The sequence below is a fragment of the Pangasianodon hypophthalmus genome, chromosome 23 (genome assembly GCF_027358585.1).
Source record: "Pangasianodon hypophthalmus isolate fPanHyp1 chromosome 23, fPanHyp1.pri, whole genome shotgun sequence".
Taxonomy (NCBI): domain Eukaryota; kingdom Metazoa; phylum Chordata; class Actinopteri; order Siluriformes; family Pangasiidae; genus Pangasianodon; species Pangasianodon hypophthalmus.
The window spans coordinates 11,363,552-11,376,825 of NC_069732.1; the positions used below are offsets into that span (position 1 = coordinate 11,363,552).

The 13,274-nt window shown below is 40.4% G+C and overlaps 1 protein-coding gene across 3 annotated transcripts in view; it reads left to right on the plus strand.

Moving 5' to 3' along the window:
* dlgap3 (discs, large (Drosophila) homolog-associated protein 3) overlaps window positions 1–13,274 on the plus strand; it is a 160,121-nt gene that overhangs the window by 20,646 nt on the left and 126,201 nt on the right. The gene's annotated exons all lie outside the window — the stretch shown is intronic.

A 13,274-nucleotide genomic window follows, 5' to 3' on the forward strand; every position in this document is an offset into this window, starting at 1 on the left:
TAGTGGTTGTGGACAGTGTGTTATGTCATTCAGTCAAAGTTGAGCCAGTGCTTATCTGGAGATATCAAATATCAAGATGTGTAACTGTTGTGATTTCATGAAGCTAATTCCTCAGTATAGTTTTACTTGTTTTACTGATTTTGTAGTTTTACTGATTTTGTAGACGGTTGTGTACCGGTTTGGTGGTAGACTGGTGGATTGGATCCTCTGTGAACAACATCTCTTCTGTGCAGAAGTTAACCTCTAAACAAGCGTTCTCATTTTTATTTTGCTCTGTGGATAGGCTGTTGGCTGTAGTTGAGTTAGCTCATTTGATCCACTTGTTTGTGTACCTTTAGCGTTCTGCAGTGTGTGAGAGTACTGGCAAAACTCTGTACACATTATTTACTCAGAGAACAGCAGCTGGGCTGCAGGGCAATTCGACCTGATCTCATACATTTCTCTGCATTTATCCAGCACCTGGAGGGAGAATGCAGAGCTCATAATGATGCCCCTCACAGTAATGCAGAAATGTGATATATAGAAGTTAAAGTTAATGCAGACAGTTGGGTTTATTGTTGTAGGAGTTTGGAATATTGTGTAATTCACGTCGATTTTGCATTTAATCCACGTTTCTTAGACGTTAACAGTAGGTGCTGAAATAGTTTAACTTCTGCTCTCTTCTTTTCTCTCCAGCTTGCTGATAATTTATCACCCTCAATTCCATCAGAGGCTGTTAAGCAGTGCTTCTTGCGGAGATGTGTATAGATAAGCTGTCTCCTGATGAGCGCCTAAGGCATGTTTATGTTTGTGAACGTTTGTGAGCATGCAAACATAACCTGCTTTCTCCCCGAAAGAGCTTTACAGCATGTAGATCACACCGTCGGGATTTCCTTCTGTAACTAGAAGTCAAATAAAGATGCAAAACATTTTCCGATATTCTCCATTAGTGTTGATTACTCCATTATTATGGATGAATTAACAATAAGTTTCATATACTGTGTGTAAACTTTTAAATCCAATTGTTTATAATGACTGCACTATATTAATTAAAACTGGGTATTACCGGTGTTTCCATGCTTATTTAAGAATAGGGTTAAATTGGAATTTAGGATGTTAGGAAGGAAGCCCTACTTTTTGAGAATAGTACAATTCAGTTTAAGCAATTCTCAACACTGATATCATGAAAATGAAATTTTTTTGTGTATATACTCTATGTATCTAATTTAACTAACTATGACTGAATGATTGGGACCTTGTTGAGCAGTTTTGGCAACAAAATTATATCAACCTATCTTCTTATTCCTTTCTGGGCTTTACACTGTGTTAAAATGCTCTTTGTGATGATACAAAACAGTATCAGTAACACAGTCAGAGCCATCAGTGTTATCAATAAGCCAAATAAGCATAAATTAGAGCACCCATAGATAGCGAGCCTAAATGTTGATTATGAAGATCATCTGTTTTTCTTTTCAGCTCAGTAGACTGGCTACTTAGCTTATTTTTTTTTTAAGTCTGCTCCATCAATTTCACTTTTTCTGATTACTGTTAAATTGCTATGGAGATTAGAAACCTCTTTCATTACCTGCACAGTATTTTCCTGGATGCATTTCATTCCAGTCCCCTGCTGATTTAATTGTATCCGTGTTGAATACTAATAGTAGTTTGATGCAGCTATAGTTTTGAATTCTGTCAATAATTTTCTTATTTTCTGCTAAAGAGTGAATACTCAGCTTAGAAACAGATTCATTAGGATGAGAGTTGTAGACCTTATTTTCATCCACATGAATTAGCAGTTTAGCAAATAATTTAAGTTGACATTCTTCTCTGTCTGTTCATGGCTTCATTTAATTCTGGCGGTTGGAAAAGATGCAACTTGGATTTGCCTAGGGATGCATCGATATCCATACTGGATCCATCTGTCTGATACTGTGCTAATTATTTCATATTCATACTTGTAAAAATGCTCCAATTCCAACATCTGATACCGTATGATGATATATACGGAAGCCTAGTGTAGGTTTTCACTCTAATGAACAGACAACATGAAATGTCAGCGATCTGGATGTATTTTAATATTAATGATGGCAATCAAAGCAAGCTGCAAAATGTGCTCTTTGAAAATATCAAGAGGAGGAAAAGCAGCATCTTCCTACAATACAAGTAACCTTGTAAAACATCTTAAACCTAAACAACATAAGGAGTTCACTGCTAGCTGCACATTGCAGCAAACAACTTTGCAGCAAATACTAGCTGAAAAAAAAGTCTAGAGACAATCCTAGGTGAGGGAAAATAATAGCACTTACCCAGTATGTTGTTCATGATGATCAGCTCCCACTGATCCTTGACAAAGAGGGATTCTGACATGGTATCATATTGATGAAACCTATACTTGTACTTGGTTGGAAAAAAAAAATGGTATCGATGCATCCCTGGTATCCGGATTGTATTCAAGGAGATCTAATATAAAGAGAATAGATATCCCACTTGGTAAAATATAGTAAGCACCTATTCTATTTATAATCGAAGCTATTCTATTCTTTAATGGGTTTAAATATGTTTCAGTGTTAAGTGTGAAGCACTTAAGACTGACTAAACCACTGTTTTAGTGCTTTTTCCCAACCAAGTTTCCTCTCTGTCAGCTGCGTTCTTACGTGTTTCCTCATAACGTTTTCTTTGTCCTTCTCATCTAGCACCCTGTATATTAAGCCTGTATTAGCACTTTAACACATAAAGTTTATTTTGAATTGTGGAGGGTCAGCTAAGGTTAAGTGATGTGATTTAGTGATTTAGTAGTCACTTCCCACGTGTACGTTCGATTCAGCACTTCTTTCCACACCTGTGTATTGAAGTCAGCGTTTTTTCCACACCTGTGTATTTAAGTCAGCAGAACACCAATATACATCTCTCAGAGCAAACACTCCACATTGCATACAGATAAGCATCTGAAAATCCTGGGTGGTTTTACAATGAATTTCTGTCATTTATACCGTAATGCTCACTGTTTCAGGCAGAATTCTCCTTCTTACTGCTTTGGGTCTTCTTAGCTCTGCTCCTGCAGGGGTTTGTGGCACCATGCAACATGGCCAGGGGCTGAATTAACTTGAAGCAATTCTGAAATCTGGAAGGAATTAGAGAAAGGATTCAAACAAGCAACCGTGTAGAGAGGTGTTAAGGCTGTAAGCAGGCTCCTTTTTCAATATTCTACTCTTATGACGAAAATATTCAGACTGGTTGAAGAACCCCAGGCTGCAGACCTCAGTGCATTAGCAGCAGTATTCAGGTGATCTCGAACCAGGCGTAATAGAATGGTTTCTGAGTCATGCATGCAGAGAATTGTGCTGCCTTTGACTGGGTATGTGAGTGTGTTGAACACACTCACTCACTTTCACAAAATGAGTATCTGACTAGAAGCCCGTGAAAGTAGGGAACAAGTTGAGCAAGCAGCATCATGGATTGTTTGGCACCAGGCTGCAACAATGTGTGTCTGTGTGTGTGTGTGTGTGTCTGATAGCACATTGATCCAACACAGCATTATACAATTTGGATAGAGAAGTCAGCACCTCCATCAATAGACCATAATCAACCATTTTATCACAGTCATTGCAGACATGCTTCAGATTTTAAATGTAGATTGTGAACTGGCATGGCGATGTTGGCATGAGGTTGTTGAGCACCAACGGTTCTTCAAATACCTGTTGAGTTTATGTCCTCTTTTTACTTAACACTTAAGTATTAATCAATACTGGGTGTTACTGAACATGTTATTTAGCACTTTTTCTGTTTCCTCCGTTTAAATAGTAACCACAAAAAGTGCCCACATGTGTGAACATGCACTTAGGCTACTAGGCTAATTCTATGTAATGTTAGCTAGTTGATTTTAAATGAAGGGTATTGGCTAGCTACATTAGATCAAGTACGGTTGCAGTGGAGAAGAGCGTGTCTTGTTTCACTTCGGAAAGGTTTTGGTACAGCTGTAGGAAAGGTACATTTTATTATTTTCACTGCATCGAAATCCCTCATTGTCATTGACGAATAGTGGTGAGAACAGTATGCTGTGCAAGATCTGCTAATTTTCACTCAGCTAGGATTGCATGTAAACTTGTAGCCAGTGTTTGCTTCTGTGTTTTATTAAGAATGAACTCCTCATCTTGAGTTGTAGGCTTACGATGTTTGCTCAGGCTACTTGTATTGGAGCAAGATGCTCTAGTACACTGATATTTTAACAGAGCACAGTCTGTTGCAATCTGCTTTGCTGTATTTTGATCATTAATTAAGAAAGTCTCCTGTTCTGCGCTGTCTATTCATTAGAGTGTCAGTGTGTCCGTGGTATCAGACGTTGGCCTCAGAGCATTGTTTAGAAGTACGAGTAAACGAGCATGATATTGGACCGGTACCCAATACCAGTATCTGTATTGATGGATCCCTAGTTACGATGATAGCTGCTTTGAAGAAGCACTGTAGAAGTGTGTCTTACTGTATTATTTTTCTTTCGGTTGACCTGGCACTATGGGTACACGATCAACCAGGCAAATTAAGAACCTCATGCAGTTCACCTATAATATCATCAGACAGTGAAGACCTAGACTGCAAGGATAACCTTATTTCATTTTATTCAAGAATGACCATGAATTTCCACTCAGTGCCTGTGATCCTGTCTCCCCTGCGACATTAGATACATTAGATCTAATTAGATACATTAGAGACAATGCTCTTTATGATGTACTGTGCCAGTATTGAGTTGCCCAAACATAACTGAGGTAGCTTTCAAAATCCAAGCTCACAAATTAACTCTGCTTCTTCCCACACACACTAAGCCCTTGACGCATGCATATTTATACACATATGACCCTCTCTGTAAAAAGCACATGGAGAGTAAAACATAAATCCTGCAATAAAGACATTAATTAATTTGCAGGAAACACTTAATTCCACTAATTAATTCTGCCCTTTTTGCCTCCCACAATTTCTTAGTAACATTGATACCTCCTACTCTTAGCTCTCTGCTCCCACATAGGCATAAACTGTCATGTGAAACCACCGAGCTGTTTTGAAACTCAGTGGACTTCAGCGTGGTACTCTGGGTGGCACTGGCTGTGACACAGCTGAATGACAGGACAGGCGTCATGACCATGTTGGCAGTGTGCCCATCTGTGCCTCTTGTCCTCTGTCCCAGACCACTCCGTCTCTCGTTCTTGCACCAATATTATCTTCGTTCCTCTGACACCGCCACGGGTGACACTTGACCGACTTATCTGTGCGCCTGTGTTCCCGTGTCTTTGATTGTGCAGGCCCTGCAGTACATGAGTCGAGAGGATGGGGAGTGCTGATTTTCAGGAACACTCATCTACTCTTACAACTGTAAGCCATCAATCGCAAGATCACAGGCGAAAATGCCTCAGGTTTACATTTCTAAGATGTTTGTGGGTTTTTAGGGGAGATTTTGTGGAAATACACTATATTACCAAAAGTATTCGGTCACCTGCCTTGACTCACATATGAACTTAAGTGCCATCCCATTCCTAACCCATAGGGTTCAATATGATGTCGGTCCACCTTTTGCGGCTATTACAGCTTCAACTCTTCTGGGAAGGCTGTCCACAAGGTTGAGGGGTGTGTTTATAGGAATTTTTGACCATTCTTCCAAAAGCGCATTGGTGAGGTCACACACTGATGTTGGTCGAGAAGGCCTGGCTCTCAGTCTCCGCTCTAATTCATCCCAAAGGTGTTCTATCGGGTTCAGGTCAGGACTCTGTGCAGGCCAGTCAAGTTCCTCCACACCAGACTCTGTCATCCATGTCTTTATGGACCTTGCTTTGTGCACTGGTGCACAGTCATGTTGGAAGAGGAAGGGGCCCGCTCCAAACTGTTCCCACAAGGTTGGGAGCATGGAATTGTCCAAAATGTTTTGGTATCCTGAAGCATTCAAAGTTCCTTTCACTGGAACTAAGGGGCCAAGCCCAACTCCTGAAAAACAACCCCACACCATAATTCCTCCTCCACCAAATTTCACACTCGGCACAATGCAGTCCGAAATGTACCGTTCTCCTGGCAACCTCCAAACCCAGACTCGTCCATCAGATTGCCAGATGGAAAAGCGTGATTCATCACTCCAGAGAACGCGTCTCCACTGCTCTAGAGTTCAGTGGCGGCGTGCTTTACACCACTGCATCCGACGCTTTGCATTGCACTTGGTGATGTGTGGCTTGGATGCAGCTGCTCGGCCATGGAAACCCATTCCATGAAGCTTTCTGCGTACTGTACTTGGGCTAATCTGAAGGTCACATGAAGTTTGGAGCTCTGTAGCAATTGACTGTGAAGAAAGTCGACAACCTCTTTGCACTATGCGCTTCAGCATCCGCTGACCCCTCTCCGTCAGTTTACGTGGCCTACCACTTTGTGGCTGAGTTGCTGTTGTTCCCAAACTCTTCCATTTTGTTATGATAAAGCTGACAGTTGACTGTGGAATATTTAGGAGCGAGGAAATTTCACGACTGGATTTGTTGCACAGGTGGCATCCTATGACAGTCCCACGCTGGAATTCACTGAGCTCCTGAGAGCGGCCCATTCTTTCACCATTGTTTGTAAAAACAGTCTGCATTCCTAAGTGCTTGATTTTATACACCTGTGGCCAGGCCAAGTGATTAGGACACCTGATTCTGATCATTTGGATGGGTGACCGAATACTTTTGGTAATATAGTGTATCTTCTAATTGACAAGGCAACCTCTATTTAATTCAATTCATCTTTCGTACAGCACTTTTAACAATAGACGCTATCACAAAGTAGCTGTACAGAAATCTGATTGTAGATTTAGATCCCTAATGAGCAAGGCAGAGATGACAACAGCAATGAAAAACTCTCAGAAGTAACATCAGGCAGTAAAACTGAGTGGAACCAGAATCAAATGGGAACCCATCTTCTTCTGGGTGACACAGAGTAGTGCAATTGTTAATCATTGCACTATACAGTTGTAGAGTAAGATTATGAGACTTGAAACTACTTGAGACTATGAGACTTGGAAGGGTGAAACTTGGGCAGAAACTGTTTTTGGGAAGTGCAGATCTTCAAGGTATCCATGTAGGAAAATTCACAGCAGCAGAAAGTGAGCCACAGGTGCATAAGCTCCAAGCAGAAGTAGCACATCAGAATGAATCAGGCAGGGCTGGAGGGCGAGAGCAATCACAGCAGTAGAAGATTTAGGTTTAGATTAAGTTTTTTTCCCATATCATATCATGCCCTTCTCATCGACCTTAAAATCTATTTTTTTTTTTTTTTTTTTAATACAGAACCTGTTTTTGCCTCAGCCATGTTGGTTAGAATGTATATAAAGACTGTGAAAGTAATCAGATTTGAAGGATTTTATTATTATATTTAACATATTAGTTAAAGCATTATGCAACTCTTTGACATAGATAGAAATTTCATTCAAATTAGCCTCAAACTCTGTTCTGAGGTACAGTAGGTATATAAATGTTTTTTTTTTTTTTTTAATTCCATTGGTGCTCATTCAGATTAATAATAGATTTGCAGGTATCCTAATCTGCCACTAGTAGACGCCACCACTTCCTGAATCCCATGGGGAAAAGGGGGCTGACTCCAACTGAGACCCTCCGGGATAAAACCCCTAGAGGGACACCCTTTTGCTCTGACTCTCGTGTGAGCTGACAAAAAGGGAAAAGCTTATCTTTTCTTAGTAGAAAAGCCATTAGTCTTTGTGTGAACAAGGGCCCTATGTAACAAGATTAATTCCACTACAATATGTTGATTTTTCATCTTACTACTTTTTTTTTTAACCATTGCCAAAATGGTTGAGGTTAAAGCATGAAGCAGAACCTTCTGTGCACCTCAAAACAATATATCTACTTCTTTAATGCATGCGTGTATAACATAGCTATTGTTTCATACTAATATATTAGAAAGCATGTCTGCATATACCTCAAGCTCAAATTTTTTTGTTCTCTGTTTTTATGTGATGGTCAGATAAATCCGTAATATTATGAGTGTTGTCATTTTATTATATCATAGATGTTGGTGGTGATATTGAAATATGGCATGTGATATTGAAATATGGCATGGATCTCTGTGCCCCACTGACTTTTCTCTTGAGTTGCCACATCAGTGCTGGAGGATCATCCATCAAAAGCCCAGTCCAGAGGTACAGGCCAAATGGGGGAAAACACAGTAAGACATCTTCAGCTCTTGATAAAAATGGGAGCATAACATTCCTAGCCACTTGAAATTATGTTTTTCTCTTAGATAAAAAAAAAAAAAAGAATAACACCTGGAGTATTGTATCCTTGCCACCATGTAATGATTGTCATTGACTTCTGTGGAGGTCACTTTTATTATCAATTCCACTCAAGTAGCACTCGCTCCGCTTGCAATTCGCTTGTGATTCTAAATTCAGTCTAGCTAAAAACGGGTCACTTATAATTACCGAGGCGGAATTGGAATTGGCATTTCAATTTTGACGTGACACTGCTGAAAATCAGGCTCACCCGCGCCAGGCCTGGCTCGGCACTACCTGTACAGCTTATTATGGCTAAAGTGTTTACCACACTGCTCCAGTGCTAGTGGAAGCGGCTGCGACTCGGTATGCAAGAAGGGTAGATGTTAAGAAGTGACTCCATTCTAGTGTAGGCAGACAGGCAGGAGGCGAGTGTCTTCTGTCTGTCTCCATGCAAATGCACTGCAGAAGAAGATTAATGTGCACTTGGGCCTTTTTAAATTCTAACTAGATAGCTTTCATTGTATCTTCATAAAGATTATGTAATGCAGGAGCATATTCATCATTGTAGGTGCATTAAGAATAAATCAAAAATGTATTTTGGGTAACAGGATTTTATGTAACATATAGAATATTGGATAAAAATGATATTTTCTCATGCTAAACAAGTCAAGGGAGCAGGAACAAGTGAAATTGGCCATGCTTTCTGGGTGGGAGGGATGGCATACTCTCTGTCCCCTGTCAGTCATAGCGACACCAGCCAATCACTGGCGTATGTGAGATCATGTATGCAGAAGAGGGCAGATAACACACTGTTGCGCTGCCCTGTGATGCAGCATAAGCAGCAGTTTGTAAAGATGTGGATGGTTGGCTTCATGTGTCTCTGGGAAGGCATTTGTTGATGTGGTTGGTTGGCTTCATGTGTTGGTTGGCTTCACGGGTCTCTTCATGTGTCTTCATGTGTCACAGAGAAAGCGTGTGCTAGCCTTCACCCTCCTCATTCGATGGCTGTTGTGTGATAGTGGTAGAGCTGGCTGGTGGGTGGGAATTAGGGGAGAAAAAAAAAGTAACTTGGATTCCTAGCTTATTTCAGTGGGTTTAACATGAAGGTTCGTAATGATATGAATCAAAGCTATGAAATTCCAAATAGAAAGGTTGGTGTATCACCATAATCAGTGTGTCATGGACTCCATTATAGACATTAAACTCCATTAAACAGCCTGAGATAGGCAGTTCATCTCTCCATCTGAAAATAGCACTCCACTGGCAGACACAAAACTGGGTAATGGAAATAAATTGCTATTTAATGTCCCTGCCATGTTAGATAGCAGCTTGCTCGACTGTGCTTTGGCACTGCAATTCGTACTGATCTCTCTCTCTCTCTCTCTCTCTCTCTCTCTCTCTTTCTCTCTCTTTCTCTGACACAGTGTCAGCACTTGACCTTGATTCAGACAGAAGATTCAAAGTAAGATTATCTTCTTTTTAGGTTTAGACCGCCACTCTCTCTGACTTTCTTTCTCTCTTGTTCTTTTTCTGCCAATCTAAACCATTTCCCTTTGTTCCGTAGAGTTGCTGGCTGATCTGTTACACTCTGAAATGGTTTGTTATAATGCTGTATTGTTTCCCCATATTGGGCATCATCTCAGGTCTTTTCTGATGACAGAGAGGCATCTCAGTTTGCACAAAAGTGTTGTGTTGGAGGAAACTATTAGAGAATGTAATATTTGCTTGATCATCCTTCTATGTTTATTATAATAAATACTCACAGCAAACTCAGTGTTGGTTATTTGATATGGTTTCTGTGTGAATGCTTACTTTTGGGCCTCAGGATGCAGAAAAGCTGACTGAACATTCAGCATCCAACAGTAATTGTGGAGACCCCAACACCTCTCAATAAATCACAAAAATAGAACCATCCCTAAAATATTTGGCTTCTGTTTTTTTCATGATTTTTTTGTGTTTAAGAAATGTGTGTATTGGTACTGTTGATAAATTAAAGGAGAAACTGATGGCTCTGGTATATTTTGTGGGTACTGTGCTGACATGGTTTGGATCCACTTGTCTCCTTCGCATCACTGAAAATCAATCTAAAGTTTTATATTGATTTATGTTTATACCCTGATGGGAGTGGTCTCTTCGAGGATGACTCCACTCCTCTCCACTGGACATGAGAGCTCACTGGACTGGCACGATAGACAGCATTCTCCATCACCATCATCAAAACACCATATCGGGATTTTCCTGGTTATCCTATTAATATACTGTAGTTATAGCTATAAGTGTGTGTCAGTTTGTGATTGTATAGATTATGTAATAATATAGCAGATGTGCTTTGTGGTTGACTGGGTAAAAGACTTCTGAGTCCGTCATCCCACTAGCAACAGCTGATCCAGTATATTTAGTATGTGAGGATTAAAAAGCATCTTATCAATGAAGCAGTAATGAATATCATTGGAGGTACTAAAATGACAATCCTGACCTTATCTGAGCAAGTCCAGCATTTGTTCTCCTTGCTTTAGAAGTGTGAGTCATTGTTAAATAACAGCGTTCTTAAAAGACCACAATTTCTGCTAGTCGGGCTGGGAAATTGTTCAGCTTTGTTCACATACTCTGCAGGCTTAATTCAGAAGAAGTTCCTTTAAAAGCTGCTCCAGCTGTGCACCAGTGTGTGAGGGCCTCGTTTCCCATGCCCAACATGTTATCGGGGTTTAGTCTTATAGCTGCTGTCAGGACAGATTAGCAGTTTTGGGAGAAACATGTTACTAACCTAGAGAGAGACAGACAGAGAAAGAGAGAGAGAGAGAGAATGTTGGATGCATGGAGGCAGAGGTTAGTACTAGAAGCCCAAAGCTTGAGCGTAGCTGTGGATGGCTCAGGCCATCACCATGGCAACCCCATAAAGACCAGTCCCAGATGCAATTAGAAGCGCTTTGGGTCTTTGCTTTAATGGTTGAGGTTGAAAAATAATGAGAGCAAGGAGCAACATAAAACAAAGACAAAGGAAAACAAAAAGGAGGCCTAACTTGCGTATTTAATAACCGCTTTGAGACAGAATGTCAGGTAATGACAAGAGTGGGGGGATGAGTTGAAGTGGGCATGGATTGGAAACGAGGGCAGCGGGGATCTAATGGGAAATGGTGGAGCAAAGCAAACAGTCCACATAAGCAATACTCAGCCTCCCACTACAGTGTAGCGCCACACAGACCAGCACCGGGAATCAATATTAAAAAGCGGGCCATTTGATTTGGAACAGTGCCGAGGGATGAAGGCTAGGCCAAGGAGCAATTAGAATTGCAATTAGAGCACAGCGGAGAGCCGCCTCTTGTATATGGGTTGATATAGCAGCAGGGTTCTGCCTTCGTGGCCATTTCAGAGGGAAGGAGGGATCCACAGGGAGGGCATCCAACCTGCGCTGGGGTGAGTGGTGCATGCTGTGGTTACTTTTTACTCCACTCAGTTTAGCTGCTAGCCTCAGTAGCCTCCAAAGCAAAGGGCGAGGGGAGTGTCATTAACAATGAATTCAGGACATGATGAGTATCATGAGTTTTAGCCACTACCATGTATAGAATAGAGACTCCTATGCTTTCTGCTTCAGCTTTAATGTCCTATATTGACATATTCATATCACTGGTACTGCTTCATCATCTCCATTCACGCCTCCTCTCTCGCATGCTGTTCAGAGGCGCTGCAAATCCAGGAGCACTTTCTTAGCTTTGAGCTTATCCCACAGCTTCTGTGTAACTTAATCCAGAGCGATCCTTATCTCATCAAATCCTGATCTGATCCCAACTTTCAGCTCGCTCGCTCTCCCTCTCTTTCTCCCCTCCTTCTTTTCATCTCGTGTACAGGCATCACATGTAATTTAATGTCTGATTTATTGCATTACTTTGAGTGATGCTCATAAACAGATGACTCATCTTTCATCGGTGATTAAAAATCGCAGCAATCCTATTCATTGTGTTCCCTTTGAAAATGTAATAACTGTTGTTAAAATTTGGTATAATCTGGATACTTTTACTGCTATTTTTTTTTTTTTTTTTTTAGCTCCTGAATAGCTGGTGGTATTGAATGATAATGGCACAACACCCTCAAGCATTGTTTGACCCTCTAGCAGGGTCTCAGGCATAGCAACTAATTACATATTAGTCAGGGCATCAGGAACAGCTCATTAGCTTTGAAAAAACATCAGATGGAAGCGCAGCAGAAGACCGTAGGTGAAGACATCAGAAGATTGAATACGGCTCATTGGCTGTGTTCTGTCTCTTGCTTTGAAACCTGAAGTGACCAGTGACTGACAAATGGCCTTCTTTTATGGAAATGAGGCTGTGTTTGATTTGGACTGTGTTGCAATAATTGCTGTCTGAGAAAAAAAGAAATCAATGGCTTTCACTTACGCATCTTACGTGTATGTAATTTTGAGTTGAAATGGTTGAATGGTTGAATCAGCTCTTAGATCTGGGAAAGTTAAATCATAAGCAGTACTTTCTACTTCAACTTCACCTCATAAAAAGTAGTTTGAGTTTATATGTCATTCAGTTTCATACAAAGTCTTAAGACAATAAGTTTTGTTGAAACAGTATTTCTATTCTGTTTTTACTCAGTTTTTTATTTATTTTAAAAGCTTTTAATTTTAGTGTCTATAGGTTTGCTATTTGGACTTAAGAGTTAAGTATCCATCTAATATTCATATCTATAGGTTTGTGTATAGAACATTGTTTTAATGGTATACAGTAAATAAAAAAAAATCCATCAAGAATATACATTGAGTATAAATACTGTCAGATGAAGCCAAATGTGGACATTGGGAACAAACGGACGTGTATTGGCTCTATATTGATTTTAATTAAAGAACGTTCCTTTTCATTTTTTCTCAGTCCTCATGTCTGAGCTGTAAGAAAGCCACCCCCCCTGTTGTCAGGAGCTCTGTTTGCTGTGTGATATATCCCCAGGCTCCTGTTAAGCAAACTGTTGTCATTATGGCAGTATTAGAATGACGCTAATGATAAGTTTGTGGCATTCCAGCTCCTTACCGGAAACAATTAGTCATCATAGACATGTGTGTGTG